Here is a 15,539-nt window from a genome sequence, read left to right on the forward strand (position 1 = left end):
TGACTTATTTTTTCTTTTTTTTTATAATGCGTTTTCTATTAGCTGAACACAGGAAAAGATTCAGACTTTCAGAAAGGCCAGAGGAGATACATATAGGAAGAAGATTCCGACGTGGGGGAAGGGAAAGACATGAGTTAATCAGGCTCGAGTGACAGCAATTCTTATGATGACTGGCAGTGAAATTCAGCTCACGATGGTACAGTTTTTATATCAGCGCGTGCATGCATATCAACGAAAATGTTCGTTAGCCGAGGCAGGAAAATCACGGGAAAAAAATCGTCGTTAGCCGAGGTATGACTGTATCACGAAATTCAAAGGAAGGGACATAATATAGTGATACCTCGGCAAAGAAACTTCACACATGGGAAACAGTATACACCTACCCAAACACATAACGAAAGAAACGTCCAACTTCTCTATTTTCAAACATTTACAAATATTTGTCCCTGTGACACAATAATAAAGGCATTACGCGGCCTTAAAAGGTGCAAAACTTTTCCTCACTTAACTTTCAAATACATTTCCTAGGAATGGTTTACACGTTACCTAACCGTAAAACACATTGCTTTTCAACGTAGCACTCGTGACCATACACAACAAAAAACACACACACACATACACACGGAAGATTCTTCTACGATTCTTCCTAGAAGTCTTTCTAAGAAGAAAAGTTTGCACATCCGAATTTCATAACCAAATTACGACCGTGAAAATAACAAGGAGGTGTTTTTAACCACTCCTTGAGCTTCTATATTTTTATTCATTATAAAGTCATGGAAAAACAACTTTGAGTGCGAAAACATGCGTAAAATCGAAAATGTAATCTTTGGATCTGACACCCATTGTGTGTGTGTGAATTCTTCTTCTTCAAAAATATAATACTGCACATAAATATTTTAAATATTTTTCTCTCACCCGACCTTCTCAAGGCATTTCATTTGCTAAAAAAAGAAATATTCTGAGGAAAAATTCGTACTTTTCCTTCGAAAACTACCTCAAACGTAATTTTCGGCTGTGAATTTTATCATATTATTCATTTCTGACAAGGAAGAAATATGGTCATACACCGAAGACATCTTATCGAAATAACCCAATCGTATCGAAGTCACGTCAAGAAATAAACAACTCTCTTCTTTCGTATTTTTCTTCATTATTGTATACATTTTTCAATCTTGTCATATTCATCATTGACATGTAAATTTCATTTTTTTGGTTTGTTTTGTCTTACTATTCTTCGAAACAGAAGGTCATATTGTGAAGATTAGGTGGATTTTTCCGGAAATTCTCATTCTAGCGATAATTACTCTCGCTTATTTAGACGTTCTTTGGTGATAGATCACTTAATTATTTATACATATTCATTCATTGGCCACGACTAGGAAACACAAGCATGAAGAAATGGCATATGAGACTTATGTCGCTCCCAAAACTTTCTAATTTTGTAAATACACATATAATGTTGTCACTGAAAACACAACTGTCAGAACGAAATTCGCTGAGGATGCTATTGTCGGAAAATAAATGCACTGAAGACACGATTATCAGATAGAAATTCACTGAAGACATCAGTGAATTTTTTTCAACGAATTTGATTTTTCTTTCGTTCTCTCGCAGAGTCTAAATGTTCCAATACTCGATTAATAATATTTGAGGAGATTTTTTCTTTCTCGTGGATATGTTAAGATTAAATGCCTAAAAATGATCAGTCTTGAGGGATGTCTTGCGTCATACATGATGACTTCCATTGCTAAGATTGAAATTATGCAAGGCAAAGTGATTGATCGATAATTGCGTTCGGCATAAAAGGCATGATCGATTGTCGCATCGAATTAATAAGCAGGAGACAAGTGAATGTCTCGTTCAACGGGGCATTCACTTGTGTCTCGCGGCATGAATTGTAAAGATATGATCACTTGCCTCTATTAAATTCTTTGCAAGAGACATGAAAGTAAACCTTAATGAAAATGTAAAGGCTTGAGTAATTTTTGTTTTAGAGTGTAATAGAAGACACGTCAACAGTAACAGACGTAACAGACTCGAAACAGACGTATTGGAGCGCGAAAATGGAGAAGTGAATAGCTGTCGTGGAAAAAAAAATTCAAAAGGAAATCGGTACTTTTTAGAAGAGAAAGAGAAGACGCGAACAATTTTCATACCCATGGATGACGTCACTCTCCGCTACCATACGAAGGTTTTTAACAACTGGCTGTTGTGAAGATATATTTCGGGAAGAGAGAAAATTCAACTGCCCCTGCGGGGAATCGAACCCACGTCCTTTCACTTTCCGGGTGAACACCCTAGGCCACTAGACTACAGAGGCACAGAATCTCTCAATATTTCCTTGGAGCTCGTGTACACTGAAAGGGACCGTACATGGACGGCCGGACCAGGCTCAGGCCAAGCTCACAACTGCTGACGTTGCCACCAGATGGCGACTTATACATATTGTTTATGGCAACGTCAGCAGTTGAGAGCTTGGCCTGAGCCTGGTTCGGCCGTCCATGTACGGTCCCTTTCAGTGTACACGAGCTCCAAGGAAAGATTGAGGGATTCTGTGCCTCTGTAGTCTAGTGGTCTAGGGCGTGGGTTCGATTTTCTCTCTTTCCGAAATATATCTTCGCAACAGCCAGTTGTTAAAAACCTTCGTAATTTTCATACCTTCGAAAAAACGCAGAAGAGACGTCAGAAGTTACAATGCGGGGAAAAAAACATAGGAGGATTAAGATTTAATATGTAATATAGGATTACATGCTTGATTTCCAATTGTATACGTAGATTGTGATCTCGCAACTGATTTTATACTTAGATTATGATTTTATACTTAGATTATGATTTTATACTTAGATTATGATTTTATAGTTGTTATGATTGTATACTTAGATCATGATTTTATAGTTGTTATGATTGTAATGTATATTTTGTAACGTATATTTTGTAATGTATATTTTGTAATGTATGCTTTTTTATGAATAAATTGCCAGAGGTATCCAGTCAGTGAGGACAATGAGCCGATATTGCCATATGGCGATGTGGCCTGGGTATCTTTCGGTTTGACGGTCTAATGATAACCATGTTGGTTATGCACAGCAGCAGCACAGAAAAAGTTCATTCTAAAAATCTTCGGAACCCCGGTAACGGATAAATTTATTTTACATTGATTCCTATAGGGAAAATTATTTCGGTTTATGAACAATTCGGTTTAAAAACCGACTTCAGGAACAAATTAAGTTCGTAAACCAAGGGTTGACCGTACTAAAAAATTCCATCCTTCAAAATGCCAGAACCTTTTCTTATATAGTTCTCTAGTCTCAACGGGATATGACGTCTTTCCGAAAGGGTGTGGTTAAGACTCTTTCGGTGATGGATGGACTTAACTTACGAGATATTTCTGTTGACACCAAGAGGTTGGTTCACGAATAAAGCTAACTGCAAGAATATCTGAAAAAATTATGAAAAATTAAATCAAAATCTACGTTTTTCCCGTTGCCGCATGTTAAGGGGTATAGAAAAGTAATGGAAAATAACGATCCATCTTCGTCTGAATACCAATCACTTAAAAGCAGTGAATTTCCATAACACCTTGAACTTGCGAGAGACAGACGCGTCTTTTTTGACGTGTTATCTGATTTTGGTGAGAAAAAAAATCGGAGGAAAAACTCACAACTTCTCTCGATAATGGTGTTATTTTAAAGTCGTGGTAAATAACACTCCAACAATCGAAAAAAAAAAAATTTTTTTCCTCAACAATATAATAACCGCCGTTGTGCGTCACGGTGATTTGTGATACGATAATTACATCCGAAACCGATCTCATTGAAGAGTTTCGGCCGATGTATATTCCGTTATTATTCAGGTAACATTTCTGTATTGTTGGTCATTAATTACCATTTAATTAACCCGACAACAATCGTTGTTGTATTGGTCAGATAACAAATTTTGAAGAAAAAAAAATTAATTTCACGAAAATTGATCGTTGAATCTTGATCATTTTTCAAAGATAATGAAATTCCTGAATACGAGAAAATGTTCAAGGAACTTTTTCTTCTGTATCCATGGCCGGCAAACAATGCATTTTCTCCAACAATGTAGAAACATTACTTAACCTTCTTTACTGATTCATTAATTTTTCTCAATGATCTAGAGAAGGAACTTTTTACTTCTGAATTCACAGATATAAGAAAATGTATTTTCCACAATAACGTAGAAAATATCTTCAATAATGGTTTGCTATTGTTTTTCATGATCTAAAAATAATATAATGTAACTTCAACAATATTTTCAGAACAATGTAGAAATATCTGAATGATTTCCGAACAATGAAAAAATAGCCCTGAACAATGATCTATGATTTAATACTGTTTCTTTAATTATCTAAAAATCAAGAATGTAACTTCAACAATGGTTTCTGAGCAATGTAGAGATATGTCAATGATTTCCGAAAGATGCAAAAACAACATTTAACAATTGTTTGCATTTCGATATTGTTTCCTCAACGAAGAATACAACTTCAGCAATAATTTCCGAACAGTGTAAGAACAACCCTTCAACAATGGTTTGTGATTTGTAATTGTTTTTAAGTGATCTATAAAGTGCAGAACTTAAAGAACGGTTTTGAACAATGTAGAAAAATATCAATGATTTCCGAACAATTTAGAAACATATCAATGATTTCCGAACAATTTAGAAACATATCAATGATTTCTGAACATAGTTGAAATATAACAATGATTTCTGAACAATTTAGAAACATATCAATGATTTCTGAACATAGTTGAAATATAACAATGATTTCTGAACATAGTTGAAATATAACAATGATTTCTGAACATAGTTGAAATATAACAATGATTTCTGAACATAGTTGAAATATAACAATGATTTCTGAACATAGTTGAAATATAACAATGATTTCTGAACATAGTTGAAATATAACAATGATTTCTGAACATAGTTGAAATATAACAATGATTTCGCAGATTCAGAAACACAGAATATAACGTCAACGATGCTTACGAAATGTTTCTTCCAATAGCCGTTGAATCTGTATATTCCTTTATGTATCGATTCCAAACAATATCATTTTTCTAAAAATCTATAAATGTACTTCAATAATGGTTTGCAATTTATTAATGATCCTCAACGATCCAGTAATGAGCTTCAACAAGTTGACAAAGCATTAAATTCATTATTTATGGTTGGTAAACAATACATTTCATCCAACAATAGCTTGTGGTTCGTTATTATTGTTCAATGATCTACAAATGAAAAATACAATTTCAACAATGGTTATGGAACATTTTCTTGAGTATCCACAGCCTGTCAAACAATATATTTTCTAAAACAATTTGGAGGCATATCATATCAGTGATTCACAGATGAGTAATGCAACTTCAAAAATAGTTGAAGAACATTTATTTCTGCATTCACGAGCACCAAACAATAGGTTATCTCCAACAATATTGAAAAGCATAACTCTAATTAATAAAGATAATAACGACTAGTTACTAATGTTCCATAAGCGATGCGTAAAACGTTGATGATTCCAAAAATTGTCATACATATACATTGTTATACATTGTGATACATGCCATGTATCCATGGCTAGTAAACAATTCAACAATGAAAAAAATATATTTCAACAATCGTAATTCATTAATGTCTCTAAATGATCCAAAAATGAATAACATAGCCTACTCCTTACATGTAAGATATAGGCCAGACAAAAAAAAAAATCACGTTCACATCCACGTGTAAGGCTTTTCGAGACAGCAGCCATAACCACACAGTAGATGCTAACAACTCATTGTTAGCGACCAAAATCGGACATCTAAAAGATTTTTCTTTCACAGTTTCGCAATATAAGCTCTCACATTGTTTTCAATTTAGCTTTTATTTAATATTTTTTTCTCATATCGCATAAATTATAAGGAAGACGCAGGATGTCATTAGCATTAATAACCATTGTAGAAATACACATATTTAGGCAAACAATTGCGTGCCGATGGATTTCCTTATCCGCAGAAAACCGAACAGTGTTAAGTGGTGTAATTTATCACGCGATCGGCCATCTCTTCTATATACACACACACACGGTGGGACTTGAAACCCTTGTAGGTTTTAAAAATCTTTACGTATTTTTTTTTTTTCGGATCTTACCGTCTAGCTCGAACAGCCATGTCCGGTCAGCAACGAAGCTAGTTCAGGCTAGTTCTGACGGAAACCTCATGCCATGTCAGCATTTTTTCTCAATCATCGCGCCCTGATATCTATCACACGAAGGCCATCGTTTTAATTTTACCAATTTATCTCCCATTAGTTTTGTGCATGAAAGGGCCTTCCACTCTAACCGGGCTCCGGGTTTTCAAAGGTTGAGAAATTCTGATATATCTTTCTGCAACCCTTGACTTTAGAGACATAAATTCAATTACAAAAAAGTTTCAGATGATTTGCAGTTAGCAAGAATCCCCATTTGAAAAATAGTCTCTCCACAGAGACGTACACACAGCCGTACAACACGATACAGACATCACAAGAAAATTCAAGCATTTCCCATCTTTACTTCGGAAAATGGAAGACAGAGGTCACCACGAAAATTGGTTATGACTCTTTAGAAAGGGTTTCATGCTTATTTACCAGATTGTCAGATCGTCCCATGTGGTCTAGTGGTTAGAATTTCTGGCTTTCACCCAGGAGGCCCGGGTTCGATTACCGGCATGGGAATGTTTTATCGTACAAAGATACTTGATCCCTCTTTTTTCATTTATGCACATTTTACATTTACTAGGAATTGGTTATCACTCTTCAGAAAGTGTTCCATGATTATTTACTAGGTATGCAGATCGTCCCATGTGGTCTAGTGGTTAGGATTTCTGGCTCTCACCCAGGAGGCCCGGGTTCGATTCCCGGCGTGGGAATGTTTTATCGTACAAAGATACTTGGTCCCTCTTTTTTCATTGATGCTCATTTTACATTCTCTACTAGAAATTGGTTATGACTCTTTAGAAAGGGTTTCATGCTTATTTACCAGATTGTCAGATCGTCCCATGTGGTCTAGTGGTTAGGATTTCTGGCTCTCACCCAGGAGGCCCGGGCACGATTCCCGGCGTGGGAATGTTTTATCGTACAAAGATACATGGTCCCTCTTTTTTCATTGATGCTCATTTTACATTCTCTACTAGAAATTGGTTATGACTCTTTAGAAAGGGTATCATGCTTATTTACCAGATTGTCAGATCGTCCCATGTGGTCTAGTGGTTAGGATTTCTGGCTTTCACCCAGGAGGCCCGGGTTCGATTCCCGGCATGGGAATGTTTTATCGTACAAAGATACTTGATCCCTCTTTTTTCATTTATTTACATTTACTAGAAATTGGTTATCACTCTTCAGAAAGTGTTCCATGATTATTTACTAGGTATGCAGATCGTCCCATGTGGTCTAGTGGTTAGGATTTCTGGCTCTCACCCAGGAGGCCCGGGTTCGATTCCCGGCGTGGGAATGTTTTATCGTACAAAGATACTTGGTCCCTCTTTTTTCATTGATGCTCATTTTACATTCTCTACTAGAAATTGGTTATGACTCTTTAGAAAGGGTTTCATGCTTATTTACCAGATTGTCAGATCGTCCCATGTGGTCTAGTGGTTAGGATTTCTGGCTTTCACCCAGGAGGCCCGGGTTCGATTCCCGGCGTGGGAATGTTTTATCGTACAAAGATACTTGGTCCCTCTTTTTTCATTGATGCTCATTTTACATTCTCTACTAGAAATTGGTTATGACTCTTTAGAAAGGGTTTCATGCTTATTTACCAGATTGTCAGATCGTCCCATGTGGTCTAGTGGTTATGATTTCTGGCTCTCATACGGGAGGCCCGGTTTCGATTCCCGGCGTGGGAATGTTTTATCGTACAAAGATACTTGGTCCCTCTTTTTTCATTGATGCTCATTTTACATTCTCTACTAGAAATTGGTTATGACTCTTTAGAAAGGTGTTCATGCTTATTTACCAGATTGTCTGATCGTCCCATGTGGTCTAGTGGTTAGGATTTCTGGCTTTCACCCAGGAGGCCCGGGTTCGATTCCCGGCATGGGAATGTTTTATCGTACAAAGATACTTGATCCCTCTTTTTTCATTTATGCACATTTTACATTTACTAGAAATTGGTAATCACTCTTCAGAAAGTGTTCCATGATTATTTACTAGGTATGCAGATCGTCCCGTGTGGTCTAGTGGTTAGGATTTGTGGCTCTCACCCAGGAGGCCCGGGTACGATTCCCGGCGCGGGAATGTTTTATCGTACAAAGATACTTGGTCCCTCTTTTTTCATTGATGCTCATTTTACATTCTCTACTAGAAATTGGTTATGACTCTTTAGAAAGGGTTTCATGCTTATTTACCAGATTGTCAGATCGTCCCACGTGGTCTAGTGGTTAGGGTTTCTGGCTTTCACCCAGGAGGCCCGGGTTCGATTCCCGGCATGGGAATGTTCTATCGTACAAAGATACTTGATCCCTCGTTTTTCATTTATGCACATTTTACATTTACTAGAAATTGGTTATCACTCTTCAGAAAGTGTTCCATGATTATTTACTAGGTATGCAGATGGTCCTATGTGGTCTAGTGGTTAGGATTTCTGGCTTTCACCCAGGTGGCCCGGGTTCGATTACCGGCATGGGAATGTTTTATCGTACAAAGATACTTGATCCCTCGTTTTTCATTTATGCACATTTTACATTTACTAGAAATTGGTTATCACTCTTCAGAAAGTGTTCCATGATTATTTACTAGGTATGCAGATCGTCCCATGTGGTCTAGTGGTTAGGATTTCTGGCTCTCACCCAGGAGGCCCGGGTTCGATTCCCGGCGTGGGAATGTTTTATCGTACAAAGATACTTGGTCCCTCTTTTTTCATTGATGCTCATTTTACATTCTCTACTAGAAATTGGTTATGACTCTTTAGAAAGGGTTTCATGCTTATTTACCAGATTGTCAGATCGTCCCATGTGGTCTAGTGGTTAGGATTTCTGGCTTTCACCCAGGAGGCCCGGGTTCGATTCCCGGCATGGGAATGTTTTATCCTACAAAGATACTTGATCCCTCTTTTTTCATTTATGCACATTTTACATTTACTAGAAATTGGTTATCACTCTTCAGAAAGTGTTCCATGATTATTTACTAGGTATGCAGATCGTCCCATGTGGTCTAGTGGTTAGGATTTCTGGCTCTCACCCAGGAGGCCCGGGTTCGATTCCCGGGGTGGGAATGTTTTATCGTACAAAGATACTTGGTCCCTCTTTTTTCATTGATGCTCATTTTACATTCTCTCCTAGGAATTGGTTATGACTCTTTAGAAAGGGTTTCATGCTTATTTACCAGATTGTCAGATCGTCCCGTGTGGTCTAGTGAATAGGATTTCTGGCTTTCACCCAGGAGGCCCGGGTTCGATTCCCGGCATGGGAATGTTTTGTCGTACAAAGATACATGGTCCCTCTTTTTTCATTGATGCTCATTTTACATTCTCTACTAGGAATTGGTTATGACTCTTTAGAAAGGGTTTCATGCTTATTTACCAGATTGTCAGATCGTCCCATGTGGTCTAGTGGTTAGGATTTCTGGCTTTCACCCAGGAGGCCCGGGTTCGATTCCCGGCATGGGAATGTTTTATCGTACAAAGATACTTGATCCCTCTTTTTTCATTTATGCACATTTTACATTTACTAGAAATTGGTTATCACTCTTCAGAAAGTGTTCCATGATTATTTACTAGGTATGCAGATCGTCCCATGTGGTCTATTGGTTAGGATTTCTGGCTTTCGCCCCGGAGGCCCGGGTTCGATTCCCGGCGTGGGAATGTTTTATCGTACAAAGATACTTGGTCTCTCTTTTTTCATTGATGCTCATTTTACATTCTCTACTAGAAATTGGTTATGACTCTTTAGAAAGGGTTTCATGCTTATTTACCAGATTGTCAGATCGTCCCATGTGGTCTAGTGGTTAGGATTTCTGGCTTTCACCCAGGAGGCCCGGGTTCGATTCCCGGCATGGGAATGTTTTATCGTACAAAGATACTTGGTCCCTCTTTTTTCATTGATGCTCATTTTACATTCTCTAATAGGAATTGGTTATGACTCTTTAGAAAGGGTTTCATGCTTATTTACCAGACTGTCAGATCGTCCCATGTGGTCTAGTGGTTAGGATTTCTGGCTTTCACCCAGGATGCCCGGGTTCGATTCCCGGCATGGGAATGTTTTATCGTACAAAGATACTTGATCCCTCTTTTTTTCATTTATGTACATTTACTAGAAATTGGTTATCACTCTTCAGAAAGTGTTCCATGATTATTTACTAGGTATGCTGATCGTCCCATGTGGTCTAGTGGTTAGGATTTCTGGTTCTCACCCAGAAGGCCCGGGTTCGATTCCCGGCGTGGGAATGTTTCATCGTACAAAGATACTTGGTCCCTCTTTTTTCATTGATGCTCATTTTACATTCTCTACTAGAAATTGGTTATGACTCTTTAGAAAGGGTTTCATGATTATTTACCAGATTGTCAGATCGTCCCGTGTGGTCTAGTGGTTAGGATTTCTGGCTTTCACCCAGGAGGCCCGGGTTCGATTCCCGGCATGGGAATGTTTTATCGTACAAAGATACTTGATCCCTCTTTTTTTCATTTATGTACATTTACTAGAAATTGGTTATCACTCTTCAGAAAGTGTTCCATGATTATTTACTAGGTATGCAGATCGTCCCACGTGGTCTAGTGGTTAGGATTTTTGGTTCTCACCCAGGAGGCCCGGGTTCGATTCCCGGCATGGGAATGTTTTATCGTACAAAGATACATGGTCCCTCTTTTTTCATTGATGCTCATTTTACATTCTCTACTAGAAATTGGTTATGACTCTTTAGAAAGGGTTTCATGCTTATTTACCAGATTATCAGATCGTCCCATGTGGTCTAGTGGTTGGGATTTCTGGCTCTCACCCTGGAGGCCCGGGTTCGATTCCCGGCATGGGAATGTTTTATAGTACAAAGATACTTGATCCCTCTTTTTTCATTTATGCACATTTTACATTTACTAGAAATTGGTTATCACTCTTCAGAAAGTGTTCCATGATTATTTACTAGGCATGCAAATCGTCCCATGTGGTCTAGTGGTTAGGATTTCTCGCTCTCACCCAGGAGGCCCGGGTTCGATTCCCGGCGAGGGAATGTTTTATCGTACAAAGATACTTGGTCCCTCTTTTTCCATTGATGCTCATTTTACATTTACTAGGAATTGGTTATGACTCTTTAGAAAGGGTTTCATGCTTATTTACCAGATTGTCAGATCGTCCCATGTGGTCTAGTGGTTAGGATTTCTGGCTTTCACCCAGGAGGCTCGGGTTCGATTCCCGGCGTGGGAATGTTTTATCGTACAAAGATACTTGGTCCCTCTTTTTTCATTGATGCTCATTTTACATTCTCTACTAGAAATTGGTTATGACTCTTTAGAAAGGGTTTCATGCTTATTTACCAGATTGTCAGATCGTCCCATGTGGTCTAGTGGTTAGGATTTCTGGCTTTCACCCAGGAGGCCCGGGTTCGATTCTCGGCATTGGAATGTTTTATCGTACAAAGATACTTGATCCCTCTTTTTTCATTTATGCACATTTTACATTTACTAGAAATTGGTTATCACTCTTCAGAAAGTGTTCCATGATTATTTACTAGGCATGCAGATCGTCCCATGTGGTCTAGTGGTTAGGATTTCTGGCTCTCACCCAGGAGACCCGGGTTCGATTCCCGGCGTGGGAATGTTTTATCGTACAAAGATACTTGGTCCCTCTTTTTTCATTTATTCACATTTTACATTTACTAGAAATTGGTTATCACTCTTCAGAAAGTGTTCCATGATTATTTACTAGGTATGCGGATCGTCCCATGTGGTCTAGTGGTTAGGATTTCTGGCTCTCACCCAGGAGGCCCGGGTTCGATTCCCGGCGTGGGAATGTTTTATCGTACAAAGATACTTGGTCCCTCTTTTTCCATTGATGCTCATTTTACATTTACTAGGAATTGGTTATGACTCTTTAGAAAGGGTTTCATGCTTATTTACCAGATTGTCAGATCGTCCCATGTGGTCTAGTGGTTAGGATTTCTGGCTTTCACCCAGGAGGCTCGGGTTCGATTCCCGGCATTGGAATGTTTTATCGTACAAAGATACTTGATCCCTCTTTTTTCATTTATGCACATTTTACATTTACTAGAAATTGGTTATCACTCTTCAGAAAGTGTTCCATGATTATTTACTAGGTATGCAGATCGTCCCATGTGGTCTAGTGGTTAGGATTTCTGGCTCTCACCCAGGAGGCCCGGGTTCGATTCCCGGCGTGGGAATGTTTTATCGTACAAAGATACTTGGTCCCTCTTTTTTCATTGATGCTCATTTTACATTCTCTACTAGAAATTGGTTATGACTCTTTAGAAAGGGTTTCATGCTTATTTACCAGATTGTCAGATCGTCCCATGTGGTCTAGTGGTTAGGATTTCTGGCTCTCACCCAGGAGGCCCGGGTTCGATTCCCGGCGTGGGAATGTTTTATCGTACAAAGATACTTGGTCCCTCTTTTTTCATTGATGCTCATTTTACATTCTCTACTAGAAATTGGTTATGACTCTTTAGAAAGGGTTTCATGCTTATTTACCAGATTGTCAGATCGTCCCATGTGGTCTAGTGGTTAGGATTTCTGGCTTTCACCCAGGAGGCCCGGGTTCGATTCTCGGCATTGGAATGTTTTATCGTACAAAGATACTTGATCCCTCTTTTTTCATTTATGCACATTTTACATTTACTAGAAATTGGTTATCACTCTTCAGAAAGTGTTCCATGATTATTTACTAGGCATGCAGATCGTCCCATGTGGTCTAGTGGTTAGGATTTCTGGCTCTCACCCAGGAGACCCGGGTTCGATTCCCGGCGTGGGAATGTTTTATCGTACAAAGATACTTGGTCCCTCTTTTTTCATTTATTCACATTTTACATTTACTAGAAATTGGTTATCACTCTTCAGAAAGTGTTCCATGATTATTTACTAGGTATGCGGATCGTCCCATGTGGTCTAGTGGTTAGGATTTCTGGCTCTCACCCAGGAGGCCCGGGTTCGATTCCCGGCGTGGGAATGTTTTATCGTACAAAGATACTTGGTCCCTCTTTTTCCATTGATGCTCATTTTACATTTACTAGGAATTGGTTATGACTCTTTAGAAAGGGTTTCATGCTTATTTACCAGATTGTCAGATCGTCCCATGTGGTCTAGTGGTTAGGATTTCTGGCTTTCACCCAGGAGGCTCGGGTTCGATTCCCGGCATTGGAATGTTTTATCGTACAAAGATACTTGATCCCTCTTTTTTCATTTATGCACATTTTACATTTACTAGAAATTGGTTATCACTCTTCAGAAAGTGTTCCATGATTATTTACTAGGTATGCAGATCGTCCCATGTGGTCTAGTGGTTAGGATTTCTGGCTCTCACCCAGGAGGCCCGGGTTCGATTCCCGGCGTGGGAATGTTTTATCGTACAAAGATACTTGGTCCCTCTTTTTTCATAGATGCTCATTTTACATTCTCTACTAGGAATTGGTTATGACTCTTTAGAAAGGGTTTCATGCTTATTTACCAGATTATCAGATCGTCCCATGTGGTCTAGTGGTTGGGATTTCTGGCTCTCACCCAGGAGGCCCGGGTTCGATTCCCGGCATGGGAATGTTTTATCGTACAAAGCTACTTGATCCCTCTTTTTTCATTTATGCACATTTTACATTTACAAGAAATTGGTTATCACTCTTCAGAAAGTGTTCCATGATTATTTACTAGGTATGCAGATCGTCCCATGTGGTCTAGTGGTTAGGATTTCTGGCTCTCACCCAGGAGGCCCCGGTACGATTCCCGGCATGGGAATGTTTTATCGTACAAAGATACATGGTCCCTCTTTTTTCATTTATGCACATTTTACATTCTCTACTAGGAATTGGTTATGACTCTTTAGAAAGGGTTTCATGCTTATTTACCAGATTGTCAGATCGTCCCATGTGGTCTAGTGGTTAGGATTTCTGGCTTTCACCCAGGAGGCCCGGGTTCGATTCCCGGCATGGGAATGTTTTATCGTACAAAGATACTTGATCCCTCTTTTTTCATTTATGCACATTTTACATTTACTAGAAATTGGTTATCACTCTTCAGAAAGTGTTCCATGATTATTTACTAGGCATGCAGATCGTCCCATGTGGTCTAGTGGTTAGGATTTCTGGCTCTCACCCAGGAGGCCCGGGTTCGATTCCCGGCGTGGGAATGTTTTATCGTACAAAGATACTTGGTCCCTCTTTTTTCATTGATGCTCATTTTACATTCTCTACTAGAAATTGGTTATGACTCTTTAGAAAGGGTTTCATGCTTATTTACCAGATTGTCAGATCGTCCCATGTGGTCTAGTGGTTAGGATTTCTGGCTTTCACCCAGGAGGCCCGGGTTCGATTCCCGGCATGGGAATGTTTTATCGTACAAAGATACTTGATCCCTCTTTTTTCATTTATGCACAATTTACATTTACTAGAAATTGGTTATCACTCTTCAGAAAGTGTTCCATGATTATTTACTAGGTATGCAGATCGTCCCATGTGGTCTAGTGGTTAGGATTTCTGGCTCTCACCCAGGAGTCCCGGGTTCGATTCCCGGCGTGGGAATGTTTTATCGTACAAAGATACTTGGTCCCTCTTTTTTCATTGATGCTCATTTTACATTCTCTACTAGAAATTGGTTATGACTCTTTAGAAAGGGTTTCATGCTTATTTACCAGATTGTCAGATCGTCCCATGTGGTCTAGTGGTTAGGATTTCTGGCTTTCACCCAGGAGGCCCGGGTTCGATTCCCGGCATGGGAATGTTTTATCGTACAAAGATACTTGATCCCTCTTTTTTCATTTATGCACATTTTACATTTACTAGAAATTGGTTATCACTCTTCAGAAAGTGTTCCATGATTATTTACTAGGTATGCAGATCGTCCCATGTGGTCTAGTGGTTAGGATTTCTGGCTCTCACCCAGGAGGCCCGGGTTCGATTCCCGGCGTGGGAATGTTTTATCGTACAAAGATACTTGGTCCCTCTTTTTTCATTTATGCACATTTTACATTTACTAGAAATTGGTTATCACTCTTCAGAAAGTGTTCCATGCTTATTTACCAGACTGTCAGATCGTCCCATGTGGTCTAGTGGTTAGGATTTCTGGCTCTCACCCAGGAGGCCCGGGCACGATTCCCGGCGTGGGAATGTTTTATCGTACAAAGATACTTGGTCCCTCTTTTTTCATTGATGCTCATTTTACATTCTCTACTAGAAATTGGTTATGACTCTTTAGAAAGGGTTTCATGCTTATTTACCAGATTGTCAGATCGTCCCATGTGGTCTAGTGGTTAGGATTTCTGGCTTTCACCCAGGAGGCCCGGGTTAGATTCCCGGCATGGGAATGTTTTATCGTACAAAGATACTTGATCCCTATTTTTTCATTTATT

General features: G+C 39.0%; 45 non-coding genes across 45 annotated transcripts; all 45 read left to right on the forward strand.

The window, feature by feature from the left end:
- The first annotated feature begins 6,648 nt into the window (after positions 1 to 6,648).
- On the forward strand, positions 6,649 to 6,720 carry TRNAE-UUC (transfer RNA glutamic acid (anticodon UUC)). The gene has a single exon. It is a non-coding gene; the product is annotated as a tRNA-Glu (tRNA).
- Positions 6,721 to 6,842: 122 nt separating this feature from the next.
- On the forward strand, positions 6,843 to 6,914 carry TRNAE-CUC (transfer RNA glutamic acid (anticodon CUC)). The gene has a single exon. It is a non-coding gene; the product is annotated as a tRNA-Glu (tRNA).
- Positions 6,915 to 7,039: 125 nt separating this feature from the next.
- Positions 7,040 to 7,111, forward strand: TRNAE-CUC (transfer RNA glutamic acid (anticodon CUC)). The gene has a single exon. It is a non-coding gene; the product is annotated as a tRNA-Glu (tRNA).
- A 125-nt stretch (positions 7,112 to 7,236) lies between these two features.
- On the forward strand, positions 7,237 to 7,308 carry TRNAE-UUC (transfer RNA glutamic acid (anticodon UUC)). The gene has a single exon. It is a non-coding gene; the product is annotated as a tRNA-Glu (tRNA).
- Positions 7,309 to 7,423: 115 nt separating this feature from the next.
- TRNAE-CUC (transfer RNA glutamic acid (anticodon CUC)) lies at positions 7,424 to 7,495 on the forward strand. Its single transcript has one exon. It is a non-coding gene; the product is annotated as a tRNA-Glu (tRNA).
- A 125-nt stretch (positions 7,496 to 7,620) lies between these two features.
- Positions 7,621 to 7,692, forward strand: TRNAE-UUC (transfer RNA glutamic acid (anticodon UUC)). Its single transcript has one exon. It is a non-coding gene; the product is annotated as a tRNA-Glu (tRNA).
- Positions 7,693 to 8,014: 322 nt separating this feature from the next.
- TRNAE-UUC (transfer RNA glutamic acid (anticodon UUC)) lies at positions 8,015 to 8,086 on the forward strand. The gene has a single exon. It is a non-coding gene; the product is annotated as a tRNA-Glu (tRNA).
- A 122-nt stretch (positions 8,087 to 8,208) lies between these two features.
- Positions 8,209 to 8,280, forward strand: TRNAE-CUC (transfer RNA glutamic acid (anticodon CUC)). The gene has a single exon. It is a non-coding gene; the product is annotated as a tRNA-Glu (tRNA).
- Positions 8,281 to 8,405: 125 nt separating this feature from the next.
- TRNAE-UUC (transfer RNA glutamic acid (anticodon UUC)) lies at positions 8,406 to 8,477 on the forward strand. The gene has a single exon. It is a non-coding gene; the product is annotated as a tRNA-Glu (tRNA).
- Positions 8,478 to 8,599: 122 nt separating this feature from the next.
- Positions 8,600 to 8,671, forward strand: TRNAE-UUC (transfer RNA glutamic acid (anticodon UUC)). Its single transcript has one exon. It is a non-coding gene; the product is annotated as a tRNA-Glu (tRNA).
- Positions 8,672 to 8,793: 122 nt separating this feature from the next.
- Positions 8,794 to 8,865, forward strand: TRNAE-CUC (transfer RNA glutamic acid (anticodon CUC)). Its single transcript has one exon. It is a non-coding gene; the product is annotated as a tRNA-Glu (tRNA).
- Positions 8,866 to 8,990: 125 nt separating this feature from the next.
- On the forward strand, positions 8,991 to 9,062 carry TRNAE-UUC (transfer RNA glutamic acid (anticodon UUC)). Its single transcript has one exon. It is a non-coding gene; the product is annotated as a tRNA-Glu (tRNA).
- A 122-nt stretch (positions 9,063 to 9,184) lies between these two features.
- On the forward strand, positions 9,185 to 9,256 carry TRNAE-CUC (transfer RNA glutamic acid (anticodon CUC)). The gene has a single exon. It is a non-coding gene; the product is annotated as a tRNA-Glu (tRNA).
- A 125-nt stretch (positions 9,257 to 9,381) lies between these two features.
- TRNAE-UUC (transfer RNA glutamic acid (anticodon UUC)) lies at positions 9,382 to 9,453 on the forward strand. The gene has a single exon. It is a non-coding gene; the product is annotated as a tRNA-Glu (tRNA).
- Positions 9,454 to 9,578: 125 nt separating this feature from the next.
- Positions 9,579 to 9,650, forward strand: TRNAE-UUC (transfer RNA glutamic acid (anticodon UUC)). Its single transcript has one exon. It is a non-coding gene; the product is annotated as a tRNA-Glu (tRNA).
- A 122-nt stretch (positions 9,651 to 9,772) lies between these two features.
- On the forward strand, positions 9,773 to 9,844 carry TRNAE-UUC (transfer RNA glutamic acid (anticodon UUC)). The gene has a single exon. It is a non-coding gene; the product is annotated as a tRNA-Glu (tRNA).
- A 125-nt stretch (positions 9,845 to 9,969) lies between these two features.
- TRNAE-UUC (transfer RNA glutamic acid (anticodon UUC)) lies at positions 9,970 to 10,041 on the forward strand. The gene has a single exon. It is a non-coding gene; the product is annotated as a tRNA-Glu (tRNA).
- Positions 10,042 to 10,166: 125 nt separating this feature from the next.
- Positions 10,167 to 10,238, forward strand: TRNAE-UUC (transfer RNA glutamic acid (anticodon UUC)). Its single transcript has one exon. It is a non-coding gene; the product is annotated as a tRNA-Glu (tRNA).
- A 116-nt stretch (positions 10,239 to 10,354) lies between these two features.
- TRNAE-CUC (transfer RNA glutamic acid (anticodon CUC)) lies at positions 10,355 to 10,426 on the forward strand. The gene has a single exon. It is a non-coding gene; the product is annotated as a tRNA-Glu (tRNA).
- Positions 10,427 to 10,551: 125 nt separating this feature from the next.
- On the forward strand, positions 10,552 to 10,623 carry TRNAE-UUC (transfer RNA glutamic acid (anticodon UUC)). Its single transcript has one exon. It is a non-coding gene; the product is annotated as a tRNA-Glu (tRNA).
- A 116-nt stretch (positions 10,624 to 10,739) lies between these two features.
- Positions 10,740 to 10,811, forward strand: TRNAE-CUC (transfer RNA glutamic acid (anticodon CUC)). The gene has a single exon. It is a non-coding gene; the product is annotated as a tRNA-Glu (tRNA).
- A 125-nt stretch (positions 10,812 to 10,936) lies between these two features.
- Positions 10,937 to 11,008, forward strand: TRNAE-CUC (transfer RNA glutamic acid (anticodon CUC)). The gene has a single exon. It is a non-coding gene; the product is annotated as a tRNA-Glu (tRNA).
- A 122-nt stretch (positions 11,009 to 11,130) lies between these two features.
- TRNAE-CUC (transfer RNA glutamic acid (anticodon CUC)) lies at positions 11,131 to 11,202 on the forward strand. The gene has a single exon. It is a non-coding gene; the product is annotated as a tRNA-Glu (tRNA).
- A 122-nt stretch (positions 11,203 to 11,324) lies between these two features.
- Positions 11,325 to 11,396, forward strand: TRNAE-UUC (transfer RNA glutamic acid (anticodon UUC)). The gene has a single exon. It is a non-coding gene; the product is annotated as a tRNA-Glu (tRNA).
- A 125-nt stretch (positions 11,397 to 11,521) lies between these two features.
- TRNAE-UUC (transfer RNA glutamic acid (anticodon UUC)) lies at positions 11,522 to 11,593 on the forward strand. The gene has a single exon. It is a non-coding gene; the product is annotated as a tRNA-Glu (tRNA).
- A 122-nt stretch (positions 11,594 to 11,715) lies between these two features.
- TRNAE-CUC (transfer RNA glutamic acid (anticodon CUC)) lies at positions 11,716 to 11,787 on the forward strand. The gene has a single exon. It is a non-coding gene; the product is annotated as a tRNA-Glu (tRNA).
- A 122-nt stretch (positions 11,788 to 11,909) lies between these two features.
- On the forward strand, positions 11,910 to 11,981 carry TRNAE-CUC (transfer RNA glutamic acid (anticodon CUC)). Its single transcript has one exon. It is a non-coding gene; the product is annotated as a tRNA-Glu (tRNA).
- Positions 11,982 to 12,103: 122 nt separating this feature from the next.
- On the forward strand, positions 12,104 to 12,175 carry TRNAE-UUC (transfer RNA glutamic acid (anticodon UUC)). The gene has a single exon. It is a non-coding gene; the product is annotated as a tRNA-Glu (tRNA).
- Positions 12,176 to 12,297: 122 nt separating this feature from the next.
- TRNAE-CUC (transfer RNA glutamic acid (anticodon CUC)) lies at positions 12,298 to 12,369 on the forward strand. Its single transcript has one exon. It is a non-coding gene; the product is annotated as a tRNA-Glu (tRNA).
- Positions 12,370 to 12,494: 125 nt separating this feature from the next.
- Positions 12,495 to 12,566, forward strand: TRNAE-CUC (transfer RNA glutamic acid (anticodon CUC)). Its single transcript has one exon. It is a non-coding gene; the product is annotated as a tRNA-Glu (tRNA).
- A 125-nt stretch (positions 12,567 to 12,691) lies between these two features.
- Positions 12,692 to 12,763, forward strand: TRNAE-UUC (transfer RNA glutamic acid (anticodon UUC)). The gene has a single exon. It is a non-coding gene; the product is annotated as a tRNA-Glu (tRNA).
- A 122-nt stretch (positions 12,764 to 12,885) lies between these two features.
- Positions 12,886 to 12,957, forward strand: TRNAE-CUC (transfer RNA glutamic acid (anticodon CUC)). Its single transcript has one exon. It is a non-coding gene; the product is annotated as a tRNA-Glu (tRNA).
- A 122-nt stretch (positions 12,958 to 13,079) lies between these two features.
- Positions 13,080 to 13,151, forward strand: TRNAE-CUC (transfer RNA glutamic acid (anticodon CUC)). Its single transcript has one exon. It is a non-coding gene; the product is annotated as a tRNA-Glu (tRNA).
- Positions 13,152 to 13,273: 122 nt separating this feature from the next.
- TRNAE-UUC (transfer RNA glutamic acid (anticodon UUC)) lies at positions 13,274 to 13,345 on the forward strand. The gene has a single exon. It is a non-coding gene; the product is annotated as a tRNA-Glu (tRNA).
- A 122-nt stretch (positions 13,346 to 13,467) lies between these two features.
- Positions 13,468 to 13,539, forward strand: TRNAE-CUC (transfer RNA glutamic acid (anticodon CUC)). Its single transcript has one exon. It is a non-coding gene; the product is annotated as a tRNA-Glu (tRNA).
- A 125-nt stretch (positions 13,540 to 13,664) lies between these two features.
- TRNAE-CUC (transfer RNA glutamic acid (anticodon CUC)) lies at positions 13,665 to 13,736 on the forward strand. The gene has a single exon. It is a non-coding gene; the product is annotated as a tRNA-Glu (tRNA).
- A 122-nt stretch (positions 13,737 to 13,858) lies between these two features.
- TRNAE-CUC (transfer RNA glutamic acid (anticodon CUC)) lies at positions 13,859 to 13,930 on the forward strand. The gene has a single exon. It is a non-coding gene; the product is annotated as a tRNA-Glu (tRNA).
- A 125-nt stretch (positions 13,931 to 14,055) lies between these two features.
- On the forward strand, positions 14,056 to 14,127 carry TRNAE-UUC (transfer RNA glutamic acid (anticodon UUC)). The gene has a single exon. It is a non-coding gene; the product is annotated as a tRNA-Glu (tRNA).
- A 122-nt stretch (positions 14,128 to 14,249) lies between these two features.
- Positions 14,250 to 14,321, forward strand: TRNAE-CUC (transfer RNA glutamic acid (anticodon CUC)). The gene has a single exon. It is a non-coding gene; the product is annotated as a tRNA-Glu (tRNA).
- A 125-nt stretch (positions 14,322 to 14,446) lies between these two features.
- TRNAE-UUC (transfer RNA glutamic acid (anticodon UUC)) lies at positions 14,447 to 14,518 on the forward strand. The gene has a single exon. It is a non-coding gene; the product is annotated as a tRNA-Glu (tRNA).
- Positions 14,519 to 14,640: 122 nt separating this feature from the next.
- Positions 14,641 to 14,712, forward strand: TRNAE-CUC (transfer RNA glutamic acid (anticodon CUC)). The gene has a single exon. It is a non-coding gene; the product is annotated as a tRNA-Glu (tRNA).
- Positions 14,713 to 14,837: 125 nt separating this feature from the next.
- TRNAE-UUC (transfer RNA glutamic acid (anticodon UUC)) lies at positions 14,838 to 14,909 on the forward strand. The gene has a single exon. It is a non-coding gene; the product is annotated as a tRNA-Glu (tRNA).
- Positions 14,910 to 15,031: 122 nt separating this feature from the next.
- On the forward strand, positions 15,032 to 15,103 carry TRNAE-CUC (transfer RNA glutamic acid (anticodon CUC)). The gene has a single exon. It is a non-coding gene; the product is annotated as a tRNA-Glu (tRNA).
- A 122-nt stretch (positions 15,104 to 15,225) lies between these two features.
- TRNAE-CUC (transfer RNA glutamic acid (anticodon CUC)) lies at positions 15,226 to 15,297 on the forward strand. Its single transcript has one exon. It is a non-coding gene; the product is annotated as a tRNA-Glu (tRNA).
- Positions 15,298 to 15,422: 125 nt separating this feature from the next.
- TRNAE-UUC (transfer RNA glutamic acid (anticodon UUC)) lies at positions 15,423 to 15,494 on the forward strand. The gene has a single exon. It is a non-coding gene; the product is annotated as a tRNA-Glu (tRNA).
- Positions 15,495 to 15,539: the final 45 nt, after the last annotated feature.

Source organism: Pholcus phalangioides, unplaced genomic scaffold (assembly GCF_987345545.1).
Source record: "Pholcus phalangioides strain wild (caught in Gottingen) unplaced genomic scaffold, Ppha-v1.0 ptg000022l_1, whole genome shotgun sequence".
Classification (NCBI taxonomy): domain Eukaryota; kingdom Metazoa; phylum Arthropoda; class Arachnida; order Araneae; family Pholcidae; genus Pholcus; species Pholcus phalangioides.